Source organism: Rattus norvegicus, chromosome 18 (assembly GCF_036323735.1).
Source record: "Rattus norvegicus strain BN/NHsdMcwi chromosome 18, GRCr8, whole genome shotgun sequence".
NCBI lineage: Eukaryota > Metazoa > Chordata > Mammalia > Rodentia > Muridae > Rattus > Rattus norvegicus.
The window spans coordinates 34,738,147-34,755,218 of record NC_086036.1 but is presented as its reverse complement, the minus strand read 5'-3'; positions in this window follow the sequence as shown (position 1 = coordinate 34,755,218).

Sequence of the window (17,072 nt, the reverse complement as noted above, 5' to 3'; positions counted from 1 at the left end):
AGGACCCAAGTTACACACCAGTTTCTCTAGGAAACATTCTCCAGAGAGAAAATCTAACCCGGTGCCTCAGATATCTGGTTTCTCCTGTTAAATTCTCTTGCAGCAAGCTACAGGTCTTTGTGACATTCCAACTGTTGGCCTGCAGGAATAGACTTACAAACCACAGAATACTAATCTCAGTCAGTCAGGGATAGTTTATTGAGCATATGCCCCCAGGACTGATTAATGTAGGCCGTGGTTCAGACTCACTGACTTAAGATCCTACAGGCCCTCTTACTCTCTCTTACCCCTCTTGCTCTTTGTATTTCTCTGTTCTTGTCCACATCCCCCTCTTCCAAGTGCCTATGGCCAGCCGCCTTTCCTCTCTTCTTCTACTCTTCTCTCATTAAACCTCTCCACGTGGAAAAAAAAAAAAAAGATCCTACAGGTCGTTTTAAGCCTAAAATCTACAAAACATATATGCCAAGTTATTCTACCAATCAGAATTTAGGGGTGGGGTTTCCTTAGGAACGTGTCTTTGTTGTACACTTGTCCACTCCTGTTGGTTAGGGTATTCACTGTGGCAGCATCTATGTCTTAACTAGCCTACCAAGATGGGACTTGTCCAACATTCATGTCTTAACTCACCAACCAGAATGTCAGTTACCCATGTACATGTCTCTTTCTGCCAAGTAGGATGTCAGTTCCCAGGGAGGTCTTGGAAATTCACACTCAACCCCTACTCAACCACTCAAAATAAAAAGTCTTACTTCAAGTAGTTTCTTATATTGGTGATGGTGTCTCTCTTATCTTGGGGTCTATCCCAGGGGCAGCTTACAAAAACAAATAGGATAAAAGCTTATACACAGATGCAGGAAGTGTAGCTGGGTGGTTGGTTCAGGCCCAAGCTTAACGTGGGTAACTGTACAAAGCAGTTCTACTGACTTCTATTGTGACTGGTTTCCAAGGGCGGAGAATGTAGTCGAATATTATACCTTAGGGGGCAGAAAGCTTCCTAGTAACAGCAGAAACAACATATGAAAAAATGTCCTTACAGTATTAGTAACAGCACAAAATAGCAGGCTAACCAGGTAACAGATTTTACCTAGGCCTTAACACTAGCAACATGTTACTACAGTGGCACATTGAGCATTATTTAGGTGGCATTTTCATATTTTATCATAGTTTTTCTTGTAAACTTATTTATTTTGGGTTGTTGTTGTTGTTGTTGTTGTTGTTGTGTTTTGCCTTGTTTGTTTTATGGTTTGGTTTGGTTTGGTTTGGTTTTTTGAGACAGGGTTTCTCTGTGTACCTTTGGCTGTCCTGGAACTCACTCTATAGACCAGGCTGGCTTCAAACTCAGAGATCTGCCTCTACTCTGCTTCCCAAGTACCGAAATACCACCAGGCTATTTTATTTTTAGTGCTGAATTATTTTAAAGCAAATTAAGGACATCCCAAATTTCCCAATGTGTTGGACAGCTTTGTCAACTTGACACAAGCTAGAGTTATCAGAGAGGAAGGAGCCTTAATTGAGAAAACACCTCCATAAGACCAGATTGTAGGCAAGCCTGTAGGATATTTTCTTAGTTATTGATGTGTGAGGAGGTCCAGTCCATTGTGGGAAGAGCCACCCCTTGACTGGTGGTCCTGAGTTGTATAAGAAAGCAGGCTGAGCAAGCCACAGGGAGCAAGCCAGTAAGCAGCATCCCTCCATGGCCTCTGCATCAGCTCCTGCCTCCAAGTTCCTGCTCTATTTGAGTTCCTGGCCTGACTTCCCTTGACAAAGAATACTGATATAGAAGTGGAAGTGTAAAACCCTTTCCTCCCCAAGTAGCTTTTGATCATGGTGTTTCATCATAGCTACATTATAATCTTAACTAAAATACCTCCTATATATTTCAATATGAACCTGTAAAAACTCTCACAGTGTTCACTAGGCAGTGGCAGTGCACACCTTTAATCTCAGCATTCAGGAGGCAGAGGCAGGAAGATCTCTGAGTTTGAGGCCAGCCTGGTCTACAGAGTGAGTTCCAGGACAGCCAGGGCTACACAGAGAAAACTTCCGTCTTGAAAAACCAGAAGACAAGGTAGGCTGCCCACCTCCACTTTCTTTGTTGACCCAATCCACAGGGTCTCCCCTAATGCTGTAACAAAACACCAATTGCAACCTGTCTTCTCAACAGCCCAGCCTGCATTGGATCCTGCCTTCCCCCAAACTTCAACACAGAAAGTACTCCCCATGAACACACCATCCTAGATGGCCAGTAAAAAAAAAAAAAAAAAAAAAAAAAAACAGGCAACACAGAGCCAGCACACTCTCTGAATATCCAGACAGGAAACAAACTATTGTATTAGTCATGGTTCCCTAGAGCCACAGAATTTATGGAATGGATGAATCACAGAGATGATAGAGGTTATTAAAGAAGTATTGAAACATTCCTCAGAGAAAGTCAAGGAAACACAAACAACTGGAGGAAATGAGATATTCCTCAGAAAAAGCAAAGAAAACACAAACAACAGTTAAAGGAAATAACTAAAACTTTTCAAACCCTGAAAATAAAAATAGAAATGATAAAGTAAACACAATTAGGGAACTGGAAATGAAAAATTAGAATTGGAGCAGGAACTCCAAAGGCAAACTTCACCACAGAAAACAGGAGATGACAAGAGAGAGACTCTGGAGTATGGAAGATATCATCAAGAAAACGAACACATTGGTCAAAGAAAATGTATCTAAAACAGTCCCTGACACAAAACATCCAGGAAATCTGGGACACTGTGAAAAGTCCGAACTTAAGAATAATAGGGACAGAGGAAGTAAAAGAATCCCAGCTTGAAGGCCTGGAAACTACTTTCAACAAAATTATAAGAGAACGTTTTTATAACCTAAAGAAAGAGATGCCTATAGAGGTACAAGTAGCATACAGAACACCAAATATATTGGACCAGAAAAGAAAGTCCCCTCCCCATATTATAACCTGAACACTAAACAGACAGAAGAAAGAAAGCATATTAAAAACTGCAAGGGAAAAAGACAAAGGGGTCCAAGAATAGCTAAAGAATGATACCCCAGACTCAAATAGTATGCAAAAGCAAAGAGTATTTATTCGGCTGAATTTCCTGCATGCTGGGGTCTCCCCATTTGGGAACAGAGACCGCTGGTGAACTTGTAGGCCCAGCTTTTAATCTCAGTTAGGGGAATTCCAGGGAGGATTATGTGACCTTTTACCTTGATTGGTTAGCACTATCTCTAGGGGTCTGACTGATTCTACAGTTGGTTAGAATTCCCAGGGAGCTGCTTACTCATTCTAGTTACCTATTCTTAATTCAGGCTAAATGTCAAGGTGTCCTCAGATTGGCTACCCACATCTATGGTTGGCTGACCACAGGTTCTTGGATCCAGGTTTTCATTTCTGGGAATCAGAATCTTAGGCCTAGTCTCCCAAATTGCCAGTTTGCAGTCTGTTGTGGAGTCAGCCTGGCTCTGGCTAACTCAGTCCTCTTGCAAGTAACATATAAAGGCAAACCTATTAGAATTGCACGAAACTTCTCAATGGAGACTTTAAAAGCCAGAAAGGACCACAGATGCCAGCCACACGCTATACCAAGCAAAACATGCAATCACCATAGATGGAAAAAAAAGATATACCATGATAAAGTCAAATTTAAACAACATCTATCTACAAACCCAGCCCTATAGAAAGTGCTAGAAAGAAAACTCCAATCCAAGGAGGTTAACAATACCTGTAAAAACACGAGAAATAAAAAAGTCTCACATCAACAAAACCAAAAGAAGGAAAGCACACACACACACACACACACACCACCAATAACTCACACCACCACCACCACCAATAACAACAAATGAAAAATCATCGGTCAATATCAATATCAGTGGTCTCTATTCCCCAGTGTAAAGAGACTAACAGAAGGGATGTGAAGACAGGATCCATCCTTCTGCTGCATACAAGAAACACAACATCAAGGATCAACATTACCTCAGGGTAAAGGGTTGGAAAAATATTTTTGATCAAATGGATCTAAACAGTAAGTAAATAGTGTCACTATTTTAATATATATTCTTATTTTATGTATATTATAATATTATCTATGTTATATAATTGTTTATATGACTTCAAACCAATTAACCAAAAGAGATGGGGAAGGATACTACATACTCACCAAAGGAAAAATGTCACCGAGGTGACATTTTAATTCTTAACACCTATGACCAAAACACAAGGGCACCCACTTTTTTAAATAAAATACAACTACAGCTTTAAAAACACATATTGAGGGGGTTGGGGATTTAGCTCAGCGGTAGAGTGCTTGCCTAGTAAACGCAAGGCCCTGGGTTCGGTCCCCAGCTCCGAAAAAGAAAAAAAAGAAAAAAAAACACATATTGACCCTCACACACGGCTAGTGAGAGACTCTGATAACTTACTCTTACCAATGGACAGATCTTCCAAATAAAAAGTAAAAAAGAGTAATGCTGGAGCTGACTGACTTCATAAACTAAATGAACCTAACATTTTCACCTAAACACAAAAGAATATAACTTCTTCTCAGCACCTCGTGGAACCTTCTCTAAAATTAACAACATACTTGGAAACAAAGCAAGCTTCAATAGATAGAAGAAAATTGAAATAACTCCCAGAATCTTAACAGACCACAGTGGATTAAAGCTGGATTCAACAACAACGGAAAAAAGCAGAAAGCCTACAAAGCTATGGAAATTGAACAACTCTTTACTGAAAGGGGAAAAAAAAAAACCTGGGTCAAGACAGAAATAAATAATGGAATTAAAGACTTTCTAGAACTCAATGAAAATGAGTTCATGACATCCCCAAACCTATGGGACACCATGAAAACGATGCTAAGCAAGAAGTTCATAGCACTCAGTCCTGCATGAGAGACAGAGACAGAGAGAGAGAGAGAGAGAGAGAGAGAGAGAGAGAGAGAGAGATCTCACCATAGCAACTTAATACACACCTGAAAGCTCTAGAGCAAAAGGAAGTAAGCACACCCAAGAGGAGTAGAGGGGGCAGGAAATAATCAAATTGAGGAGTGAATTCAATAAAATAGAAACAAAGAGGAAAATATAAAGAATCAAGGAAACAGAGTTTGCTCCTTGAGAAAATCAACAAGAGAGACAAAACCTTATCCAAACTAAAAGATGGAGAGAGAGAGAGAGAGAGAGAGAGAGAGAGAGAGAGAGAGAGAGAGAGAGAGTATCCTAATTAAGAACTGAAAATGGGGACATAATGTCAGGCACCAAAAATCATTATATCATTCTACAAAAACCTGTACTCCACAAAATCTAAACAAAATGGACAATTATCAAAGTTAAACCAAGATGAAATAAACAATTTAAATATACTTATAACCCCTAGTGAAATAGAAGCAGTCATTGAAAGTCTCCCAACCCCCATCCCCCCAAAAAGCCCAGGGCCAGATGGTTTTAGTTCAGAATTCTACCAGACTTTCAAACTTTCAAAGAAAAGTTAATGCCAATAATCCTCATGTTATTTCACAAAATAGAAACAGAAGGAACATGGCCCAATTCAGTTTATGAAGTCATAGTTATCCTGATACCCAAAAGACATTAAGACTCAGCAAAGAAAGAGAATTACAGACCAATTTCTCTTATGAACACAGATACAAACATACTCAATAAAATACTTGCAAACCGAATCCAAGAGCACATCAAAGAGATCACCCACTGTGATCAAGCAGGTTTTATCTCAGGGATAGCTTTATGCAAGGATGGTTCAACATATGAAAATCAATAAATGTAATCCTCTACATAAATAAACTGAGAGAAAAAAAGACCTCATGTTCATTGCATCATGTGTCAAAAAAGTGACAAAATCCCTTCATGATAAGTCCCATGCCCGCACCAACAATAAGTCTTGGAAATTAGGGATACAAAGGAGATGCCTCAATATAATAAAGACAGTTTACAGCAAGCCTATAGCCATCACCCAATTAAATGGAGAGAAACTCAAAGCAATTCCACTAAAATCAGGAAGAAGGCAAGGCTATCAACTCTCTCCCTAACTATTTAATATAGCACTTGAAGTTTCAGTTCAAGCAATAGGACAACTGAAGAAGATACAAATTTGAGTGGAAGAAGTCAAAATATCACTGTTGGTAGATGATCTGATAGGATACACAAATGACTCCAAAAATCCCACCAGGGAACTCCTATGCTGAAAAATACTTTCAGCAAAGTGGCTGGATACAAGATTAACTCAGAAAAAATCAGTAGCCCTCCTGTATACAGATGACAGACTGAGGAAGAAATCAGGGAAACATACCCTTCACAATGGCCTCAAATAATATAAAATATCTTGGAGTAACTCTGACCAAACAAGTGAAAGACTGTATGATAAAAACGTTCAACTCTTGGAGAAAGAAATTAAACAAAGTATCAGAAAATAGAAAGAGCTCTCATACTTACAGATCAGTAGGATTAACATAGTAATATGGCCATCCAACCAAAAGTAATCCACAGATTCAAGTAAATCCCCTTCAAAATTTCAACACAATTCTTAACAGACCTTGAAAGGACAATTCTCAATGTCATATGGAAAAATAAAACACCTAGGATGGTTAATCAATACTTAACAATAAAAGAACTGCTGGAGGTATGGCCATCCGTGATTTCAAGTTGCACTACAGAACTATAATTATAAAAACTTCATGACGTTGGCATAAAAGCAGATGTGTTGATCAATTGGATTAAAGACCCAGATATAAATCTACAGACTGATAGACACCTAGTTCTTATTGAAGAGGGCAGAAATACTGGAAGAAAGAAACAATCTTCAACAAATGGTGCTGGTCAAACTGGATGTCAGCATGTAGAAGAATACAAATAGATCCATACTTATCACCTGGAACAAAATTCAAGTCCAAGTGGATCAAAGACCTCAACATAAAACCAGACACACACTGAACCTGATAAAAGATAGAGTGAAGACTAGCCTTGAATGTATTGGCACAGGAGACAACTTCCTAAACAGAGTACCAATAGCTCAGTCACTAAGATTAAAAGATTCGGTGAAGCAAAGGACACAATCAACAGGATAGAGCAGAAGTTTACAGAGTGGGAAAATATTTTTATCAACTCCACATTTGATATAAGACTAATATCCAAAATAAATAAACTAGATAGTCAAAAAAAGAAAAAAGAAAAGAAACCAACCGAACAATTCAATCAAAAAAAGAGATACAGATCTAAAAAGCGAATCCTCAATAGAGGAATATCAAATGGCTGCAAAACACTTTTAAAACAATGTTCAACATGCTTAGCCATCAGGGAAACAATGCAAGTCCATCTTACATCTGTCAAAATGGCTAAGATCAATAACACAAGTGATAGCCAAGTGGTGGCCGTGCATATCTTTAATCCCAGCACTTGGGAGGCAGAAGCAAGGCCAGCCTGGTCTACAGAGCGAGTTCCAAGACAGTCAAGGCTACATAGAGAGACCCATCTCAAAAAATAATAATAATAAACACAAGTGACAGCGCATCTGGTGAGGATGTGGAGAAAGGGGAACATTCCTTCATTGCTGGTAGAAATGCAAATTTATACAGCCACTGTACTGGTCAGGGTTCTCTAGACGCACAGAACTTATGGCATGTCTCTCTATATTGAGGGAATTTAGTGTGAGGATGTACAGTCTGTAGTCCATGTCCCCAACAATGGGCAGCTGTGGATGGAAAGCCCAAGAATCTAGTAGTTGCTCAGTCCCAGGAGGCTGGTTGTTTTAGCTGCTCTCCTATAGAAGTAGGTTCTAACAAATGTGTGGGCAAGTAAGTGCATGCAGTCAGTGAATCTTCCTTCTTCCAATGTCCTTATATAGGCCTCCAACAGGAAAAGGTGTTGCCCAGATTAAAGATGTGCACCACCATGCCTGGATCTGGGACTTTCTTTGTCCTAGGTTGACTTTGAACTCAGAGGTATCCTGGGATTGAGAGTGTGTACTATCTTGCCTGGGCCTAAACTTTTCATGGCCACTATGCCTCAAGATCCATATCAGAACCTTGTGTCTTCCAGCCTCAAGATCTGGATCACAGGTGTGCCCTCCCTCCAATTCTGGATCGTAGTTCATTCCAGATATAGTCAAGTTGACAACCAGGAATAGTCATTACAGCCACTATAGAAATCAGTATGGTGGTTTCTCAGAAAATTGGGAATCAATCTACCTCAAGACTCAGCCATAGCAATCTTGGGCATGCCCAAAGATTGCCCCATCCTACCACAAGGACACTTGCTTAACCATGCTCGTTACAGCCTTATTCATAATAACCAAAAACTGGAAACAACTTAGGTGCCCCTCAACTAAAGAAGGGATAAAGAAAATGTAGATCATTTATACTGTGGAATAGTACTCAACTGTTAAAAAAAAATGACATCGGGGTTGGGGATTTAGCTCAGTGGTAGAGCGCTTGCCTAGGAAGCGCAAGGCCCTGGGTTCGGTCCCCAGCTCCGAAAAATAGAACCAAAAAAAAAAAATGACATCATGAAGTGTGCAGGCAAATGGATGCAAGTAGAAAAAAATCATCCTACGTGAAGTAACCCAGATGCAGAAGACAAATATGGTATATATATATGCACTTATAAGTGGATATCAGTGGCTAAGTAAATGATATTAAGCTACAGTCCACAGGCCCAGAGGGTTTAGGTAAAGAGGAGTGAGTGGGGGATTCATGGAATTCCCTGGAAAGGGGAAATAGATTTTGCAGGTGGGATCATGTGTGTGTGTGTATGGGGTGGGGAGATAGAAAAGAAGGCAAGGAGAGATAGGTGGAATTGTGTAGCAATTGGGAAACAGTATGGAGACCTAGTGCAGTGGAAACGTCCTGGAATCTACGAAGGTGATCCTAATGAGGACCCCTAGTAATAGAGGACATGGAGTCTGAACTGGTCATCTTTTGTAGCCAAGCAAAACTGGTGGTGTGCCTGGTTGTTTGCAAGTTGAGATCCCCAAACAACCCAGGCTGATGCTAGGGCAGAAAGTTTGTAGTGGTTTAGATAGATTTGACCCCCGTAGACTCCTGTGTTTGAATGGTTGGCCCCTGGAGAGTGGCACTATTAGGAGGTGTGGCCTTGTTGGGATAGGTGTGGCCTTCTTGAAGGAAGTGTATCACTGTGGGCTGGGCTTGAGGCCTCCTCCTATGCACAGGCTCCACCCAGTGCAGATGATAGTCTATTCCTGGCTACTCCAGCACCATGTCTGCCTACATGTTGCCATGCTTCCCACCATGATGATGATGGACTTAACCTCTCAAACTGTAAGCCAGCCCCAATTAAATGTTTGCCTTTATACGAGTTGCCTTTGCCATGGTGTTTCTTTACAGCAATGAAACCCTAAGACAGGGTCGCTCTCTACAAACTGACATCAGGGACTGGCTGCTGAGGACAACCTCCGCCCAGTTCATTGAAGATATAAAGGTTGAGCTGTGCTTGCATGGAGCCCTGACCGCCACCTTCTAGTCTCTGTGGTGCAGGAAGGTACTATGCAGGCTACTGAAAGTGAAACCGGGACACCAACCCAGCCACAAAACCTTCAACCTACAATCTGACCTGCCTGCAAGGTGTGCTGGAGCAATGGCAGTGCAGAATTTGCTGGAGTGGCCAACCAATGTCTGGTTTAACTTGAGGCCCATGCCACAAGAAAGAGAGCATTTGATTTCTAATGACATTGGCTCAGACTTTGATAAGTGCCTTCCTCTGGCAGCAGAGGGGAGCAGGTGCAGAGGCCTGCAGCCAGACATTATTCGGAGACAGAATCTAAATTGGAGTTCTCCATTGAGTCCCTCTCCTCCAAGCTCAGGGAACCCCAGGGGAAGAGAGAAAGGAAAGGCTGTAAGAGTCTGAAAGAATAGAGGATACCAGGAGAACATGGCCCACTGAATTCAGTGAGCAGGTCTCACATGGGCTAACAGAGACTGAAGTGGAAAACATGGGGCCTGTGTGGGTCTGCAGTAGATCCTCTGCATATGTGTTGTGGCTGTTGTCTTGGTGTGGGACTTGAAACAATGGAAGCAGGTGTGTCTCTGACTCTTCTGCCTGTTCTTGGGACTTTTTTCCTCCTATTGGGTCTGATAGGAACTTTGATATAAGGGCTTTTGCCATGCCTTATTGTATCTTGTTTTGTTTGGTTGTTGTCTTTTGCAGGCCTGCTCCTTTCTGAAGGGAAACAGAGGGGGAGTGGATCTGGGGGAGAGGGAGGTGACAGGGAGTTGGGAGGAGAGGAGGTGGGGGAAACTGTAATCTGGATGTATCATGAGAGAAAAGAATCCATTTTTAAAAAACTCTTGGGATTGGGGATTTAGCTCAGTGGTAGAGCACTTGCCTAGCAAGCGCAAGGCCCAGGGTTCAGTTCCCAGCTCCGAAAAAAAAAGAAAAAAATAAAACTCTTAAGTTTTCTACATAGTAGAATAATTTATACCTAATGACTATCAGTAATCCACCTGATTTCCACAGCTGCCTCCAGAATGTTCTTTCCAGCTGCATTGCCCAAATTAGGATTCAGTTTAGAACCAAACAGTAGATCTGGGTGCTATGTCTCCTAAACGATTCTGGTAACCTAGAGCAGTCCTTGTATTCTAACACTGACTTGGTGAGGACAAGACCAGTTTACCTCTGGATCTGCCTGATTGCTTCCTCAAAAAATTGGATAGGATCTTGTTGTTCATTTTTTAGGTGGTGTTCTGAAAATAGGGCTTTTTCAACGAGTCCAAGCTGGCCTCAGATTCTGAGTGAGGAGATTACAGGTGTACACCACTGCGTCAGATTTATATTGAATATTTTAGCTGGGGGTCTGGGGGATGAAGAGGGACACATGCCTTTAATCCCAGCACTCAGAACACAGAGGCAGGTGGCTTTCTCTGGGTTTGAGGCCAACCTAGTCTACAGAGTGAGCTCTAGGACAGCCAGAGCTATAGACAGAGAAACCTGTCTTGAAAAAAACTGATATATTAATAATAATAATAATAATAATAACAACAACAAATCAAACACTTTATCAAGGTTGACTGTACTGTGTATTTCTCTGTGCCACATGAACACACAGCTATCTGGATGTTTCATCCTCTGTGATGCCAAGATTGACACTGGAAGGAAGTGATGGCAGCTTGAACCTTCCATGGTAATCAAATTGTTTCCCACATAATATCTTGGCTTTATTCAAATACTTTTGGTTTTGACTATGACTAGTTTGCCCATGCTCATGTGTTTAAGCACCTGCTCCCCCGGCTGCTGAAACTGGATGTGAAGCCTTTAGTTGGCTGTGGAATCTCTGACAGGCAGAGCTCTCTCCACAGAAAGTGAGTCTCTTGGCAGTAGTCTCTGAGGGTTAGAGCCCAGACTGCTTTCAACTGACTTTTCTGTGTCCTGGTTCACTGAGATGTGAATAAGTTTCCCCACACTCTGACCCACACAAAGCCAAGTCTTTAATCCTTCTGGGCCATGATAAACTGTAGCCCCTACAAGTCTGAGCCAAAATAAATCCTTCCTCACTCAAGTGGTTTCTGTCAAATGTTCTGTCACTCTGAAAAGAAAGGTATCTAAAACCCCTTTCATTAGAAGGGTCCTGTAACTTGTCACACAAACTGTACCTGGGGAGGGAAGTGGGTAACAATAATCACATGGGGACAGCAGTGATCAAGTGGGACCATCTCAGGCAAAGTGAGATGAATGGCCTGTCAGCCATTAAACTATGATGTAATCATCTGATTCTTCAGTAAATAACTATTGTCCTTAGGGACAGAAAAACAAAAACAAACAAACAAACAAAAAACCCCATGGTTTTCTAATTTTACATAACTTGCACTTAGCAGGCAGTCTTCTGTAATCAAATGTTTCCTTCAAGAACAGGAGCAGTTTAGTGACCCTAAAACAGTTTCTATTTAAAAAGTAAATAAAGGCCGGATTCTTCTCCTTTGTCAGTTTTCCAAATGAAATGATGGTTTGACAACCAATATCAACTGTTAGTTTTGCAATTTCCTTCTCCTAAGTAGTAGTGTAAACACAGAGTCACTTTCCAGTAATTAACGGGGTGTATTCAACTGTTAGAAATCATTAGGATGATCAAGTCTCTCCACATTACCCAACTCTTTATAACGACCATATGCAATATCACTACCCTGCCTTTTTACTTACCCACGATGAAACTAAGACAGGGATCAAGTAAGTAACTGAGAACCACACACCTAAGAAGGCCAGTGACTTAGGTCACTCGGACGATAACACCAGCCACCATTTGGACACGGTCGGAGAGTAGGAGCACATCTGTGCTTTTTTTAATTCCTGTTTCCCCCTGAGTGTAGTGCATTCAGTGCACAGCAACCATCAACAAGCGAATCAATAATGGTTTCTACTTGACGCAAAAATTACTTAGATGATGGGGCTAGAGACAGGTCGGCAGTTAACAGCATTGGCAGCTCTTCCAGAGGTCCTGAGTGCAATTCCCAGACGGAGGCTCACAACCATCTGTAATGGGATCCAATGCCCTTTTCTGGTGGGTCTGAAGAGAGCAACAGTGAAGTCATATACATACAATAAATACATCAATCTTGTTTTTAAAAAGCCAACAAAAATTGTTTAAACATCATTTAGATGAGAGAGCATCATAACGTGGATGACAGAGAACAGAAAGGATGGGGAGGACAAGGCGAGGAGCACATGGACGGCAGGAGGTGCACTGTCTACAGCAGATGACCATTCCTTTACATCCATTGATCTGAGATAGGGAGTATGCCATGCACCGTGTGTGGAAACAGAAGTCAGTTTATCAGGAGTTGGTCCCCTTCCTTCTCACCGTGTGGGGTCCGGGGACAGAACTCTGAGCATCCTTACCTGCTGAGCCATCTCGCCACCCTATAACGGATGATTCTTAAAACCAGATGATGAGGATTTACGGGACTGTACTTGCTGTCATTGATACCTGAAGTTTTTCATCAATAAACAAAATGTTCTGGAGCCATCAAAACACGAAGCTGAATAAAAGTACTTAAACTGATACCCAGCAAAAATAAATCTGTAAGATCCCATTAGTCTACTAATAAAGTAAAGATAAATCACCATAGGAATCATCCCAACACGAACTAAATCTACCACAAGCCCCAACTACACTACTCTGGGGCATGTACCCAAGGTTCATTTTCCTACTACTGTCCATGTTTAGAGCTGCTCTATTTACTGTAGCTGGGTGTGGTGGTCTGAATAAGAAGGACCCCATAGGTTCATATATTTAAAAAGCTCCTTCTCCATGATGTCTTAAATGCCCTTCAATTCAAAGACCCTTCTTTCTCTTTTTGGGTTTTCTTATATTCACTCCCTGTCAACTGGTTGTTTGTTCTGTCTCCTGGCCTATCCCTCATTGACTTTGTTTAGCTCCAGTTTACAGAAAGCTCTTAGATAAAAGGTCTGTGCTGGGGCTAAGCCACACCACAAGGTTTTTCCAGTCCACAGACTTGGGGTGAACAATGTGATCAAATATCCTGCAGCATTTTGTCTAAATAAAAAGGAAAGATTTAAACCATAACACAGCAAAGCTAATTATACTAATGAAGCTATTTCATCAAGGTTTCCACAATTTCCAGCTCGGCTGTATTTGGCAGTTTTAGGATTAAGTATTTTGAATTCGAAGTCCTGTACAATGTTCGTGTCAATCTCATGAACTCAGCAATTTGAATGTCCTGAGCAGTTTGTAATCCAAAGCTGATCTGTTTGTCGACTTAGTGGCAATCCTGGCTAGGTAGAACATACCAGTCAACCCAAAAGGTGTCCACTGTTTGCACAGAACCTGGTGGCAGAAGAGTCATGGAGCAGTTTTTCCCAGTGGTTAGAGTTACCAGAGTCCAGGTGAATTTGCCATTGTGAAGACCCATCATCATCTTGAAAACCTAAAAGGTTACTGTTAGTGTGAGGCCAAATCTTTTAAGTTCAAACTCCATTTTAGAGAACCTGACCTAAGTTTAAACAGGTAAACTAACAGGTTGGTACCTACCTAGCATTAGTTGCCAAGTTGCCCTCCCCCTCCCTCAACAAAACCAGAGTCTAGCTCCATTCTCTAGGCTAATCCCCAACAAAATCAGTGTTTCCAGGTTACACCCTCAACAAGACCAGCATCTCCAGGTAATTTGCCCAAGAAACCTGCACCCCAGGTTACAAGCCCACCCCCTGCCTAATGACTACCAATACTTGAGGGAACAAAAATTAAGTTTATCGCCATCTGGAACCTTGGTGCATGGAAGCTCCCAGAAAGGGCGGCATAGATCTTCCTGGTTGCTGCCCCGACGGAGAGCTCATAAGCAACACCCCATGAGCAAACTTGAGCCTCAGGACCACAGGTAAGACCAACTTTTCTGCTCCAAGTGACCTGCCTGGTGAACTCAAGACATAGGCCCACAGGAACAGCTGAAGAACTGTAGATAGGAAAAACTACACGCCCGAAAGCAGAACACTCTGTTCCTATAACTGGCTGAAAGAAAACAGGAAAACAGGTCTACAGCACCCCTGACACACAGGCTTATAGGACAGTCTAGCCACTGTCAGAAACAGCAGAACAAAGTAACACTAGAGATAATCTGACGGCGAGAGGCAAACGCAGGAATCCAAGCAACAGAAACCAAGACTACATGGCATCATCGGAGCCCAATTCTCCCACCAAAGCAAACAGAGAATATCCAAACACACCAGAAAAGCAAGATCTAGTTTCAAAATCATATTTGATCATGATGCTGGAGGACTTCAAGAAAGACGTGAAGAACTCCCTTAGAGAAAAACAGGAAAACATTAATAAACAAGTAGAAGCCTACAGAGAGGAATCACAAAAATCCCTGAAAGAATTCCAGGAAAACATAAATAAACAAGTAGAAGCCCATAGAGAGGAGTCACAAAAATCCCTGAAAGAATTCCAGAAAAACACAACCAAACGGTTGAAGGAATTAAAAATGGAAATAGAAGCAATCAAGAAAGAACACATGGAAACAACCCTGAATATAGAAAACCAAAAGAAGAGACAAGGAGCCGTAGATACAAGCTTCACCAACAGAATACAAGAGATGGAAGAGAGAATCTCAGGAGCAGAAGAGTCCATAGAAATCATCGACTCAACTGTCAAAGATAATGTAAAGCGGAAAAAGCTACTGGTCCAAAACATACAGGAAATCCAGGACTCAATGAGAAGATCAAACCTAAGGATAATAGGTATAGAAGAGAGTGAAGACTCCAAGCTCAAAGGACCAGTAAATATCTTGAACAAAATCATAGAAGAAAACTTCCCTAACCTAAAGAAAGAGATACCCATAAGCATACAAGAAGCCTACAGAACTCCAAATAGATTGGACCAGAAAAGAAACTCCTCCCATCACATAATAGTCAAAACACCAAATGCACAAAATAAAGAAAGAATATTAAAAGCAGTAAGGGAAAAAGGTCAAGTAACATATAAAGGCAGACCTATCAGAATCACACCAGACTTTTCACCAGAGACTATGAAAGCCAGAAGATCCTGGACAGATGTCATACAGACCCTAAGAGAACACAAATGCCAGCCCAGTTTACTGTATCCTGCAAAACTCACAATTAACATAGATGGAGAAACCAAGATATTCCATGACAAAACCAAATTTACACAATATCTTTCTTCAAATCCAGCACTACAAAGGATAATAAATGGTAAAGCCCAACATAAGGAGGCAAGCTACACCCTAGAAAAAAAAAGAAACTAATCGTCTTGGCAACAAAACAAAGAGAATGAAAGCACACAAACATAACCTTACATCCAAATATGAATATAACGGGAAGCAATAATCACTATTCCTTAATATCTCTCAATATCAATGGCCTCAACTCCCCAATAAAAAGACATAGATTAACAAACTGGATACGCAACGAGGACCCTGCATTCTGCTGCCTACAGGAAACACACCTCAGAGACAAAGACAGACACTACCTCAGAGTGAAAGGCTGGAAAACAACTTTCCAAGCAAATGGTCGGAAGAAGCAAGCTGGAGTAGCCATTCTAATAGCAAATAAAATCAATTTTCAACTAAAAGTCATCAAAAAAGATAAGGAAGGACACTTGATATTCATTAAAGGAAAAATCCACCAAGATGAACTCTCAATCCTAAATATCTATGCCCCAAATACAAGGGCACCTACATACGTAAAAGAAACTTTACTAAAGCTCAAAACACACATTGCACCTCACACAATAATAGTAGGAGATTTCAACACACCACTCTCATCAATGGACAGATCATGGAAACAGAAATTAAACAGAGACGTAGACAGACTAAGAGAAGTCATGAGCCAAATGGACTTAACGGATATTTATAGAACATTCTATCCTAAAGCAAAAGGATATACCTTCTTCTCAGCTCCTCATGGTACTTTCTCCAAAATTGACCATATAATTGGTCAAAAAACGGGCCTCAACAGGTACAGAAAGATAGAAATAATCCCATGCGTGCTATCAGACTACCACGGCCTAAAGCTGGTCTTCAATAACAATAAGGGAAGAATGCCCACATATACGTGGAAATTGAACAACCCTCTACTCAATGATAACCTGGTAAAGGAAGAAATAAAGAAAGAAATTAAAGACTTTTTAGAATTTAATGAAAATGAAGGTACAACATACACAAACTTATGGGACACAATGAAAGCTGTGCTAAGAGGAAAACTCATAGCTCTGAGTGCCTGCAGAAAGAAACAGGAAAGAGCATATGTCAGCAGCTTGACAGCACACCTAAAAGCTCTAGAACAAAAAGAAGCAAACACACCCAGGAGGAGTAGAAGGCAGGAAATAATCAAACTCAGAGCTGAAATCAACCAAGTAGAAACAAAAAGGACCATAGAAAGAATCAACAGAACCAAAAGTTGGTTCTTTGAGAAAATCAACAAGATAGATAAACCCTTAGCCAGACTAATGAGAGGACACAGAGAGTGTGTCCAAATTAACAAAATCAGAAATGAAAAGGGAGACATAACTACAGATTCAGAGGAAATTCAAAAAATCATCAGATCGTACTATAAAAGCCTATATTCAACAAAACTTGAAAATCTGC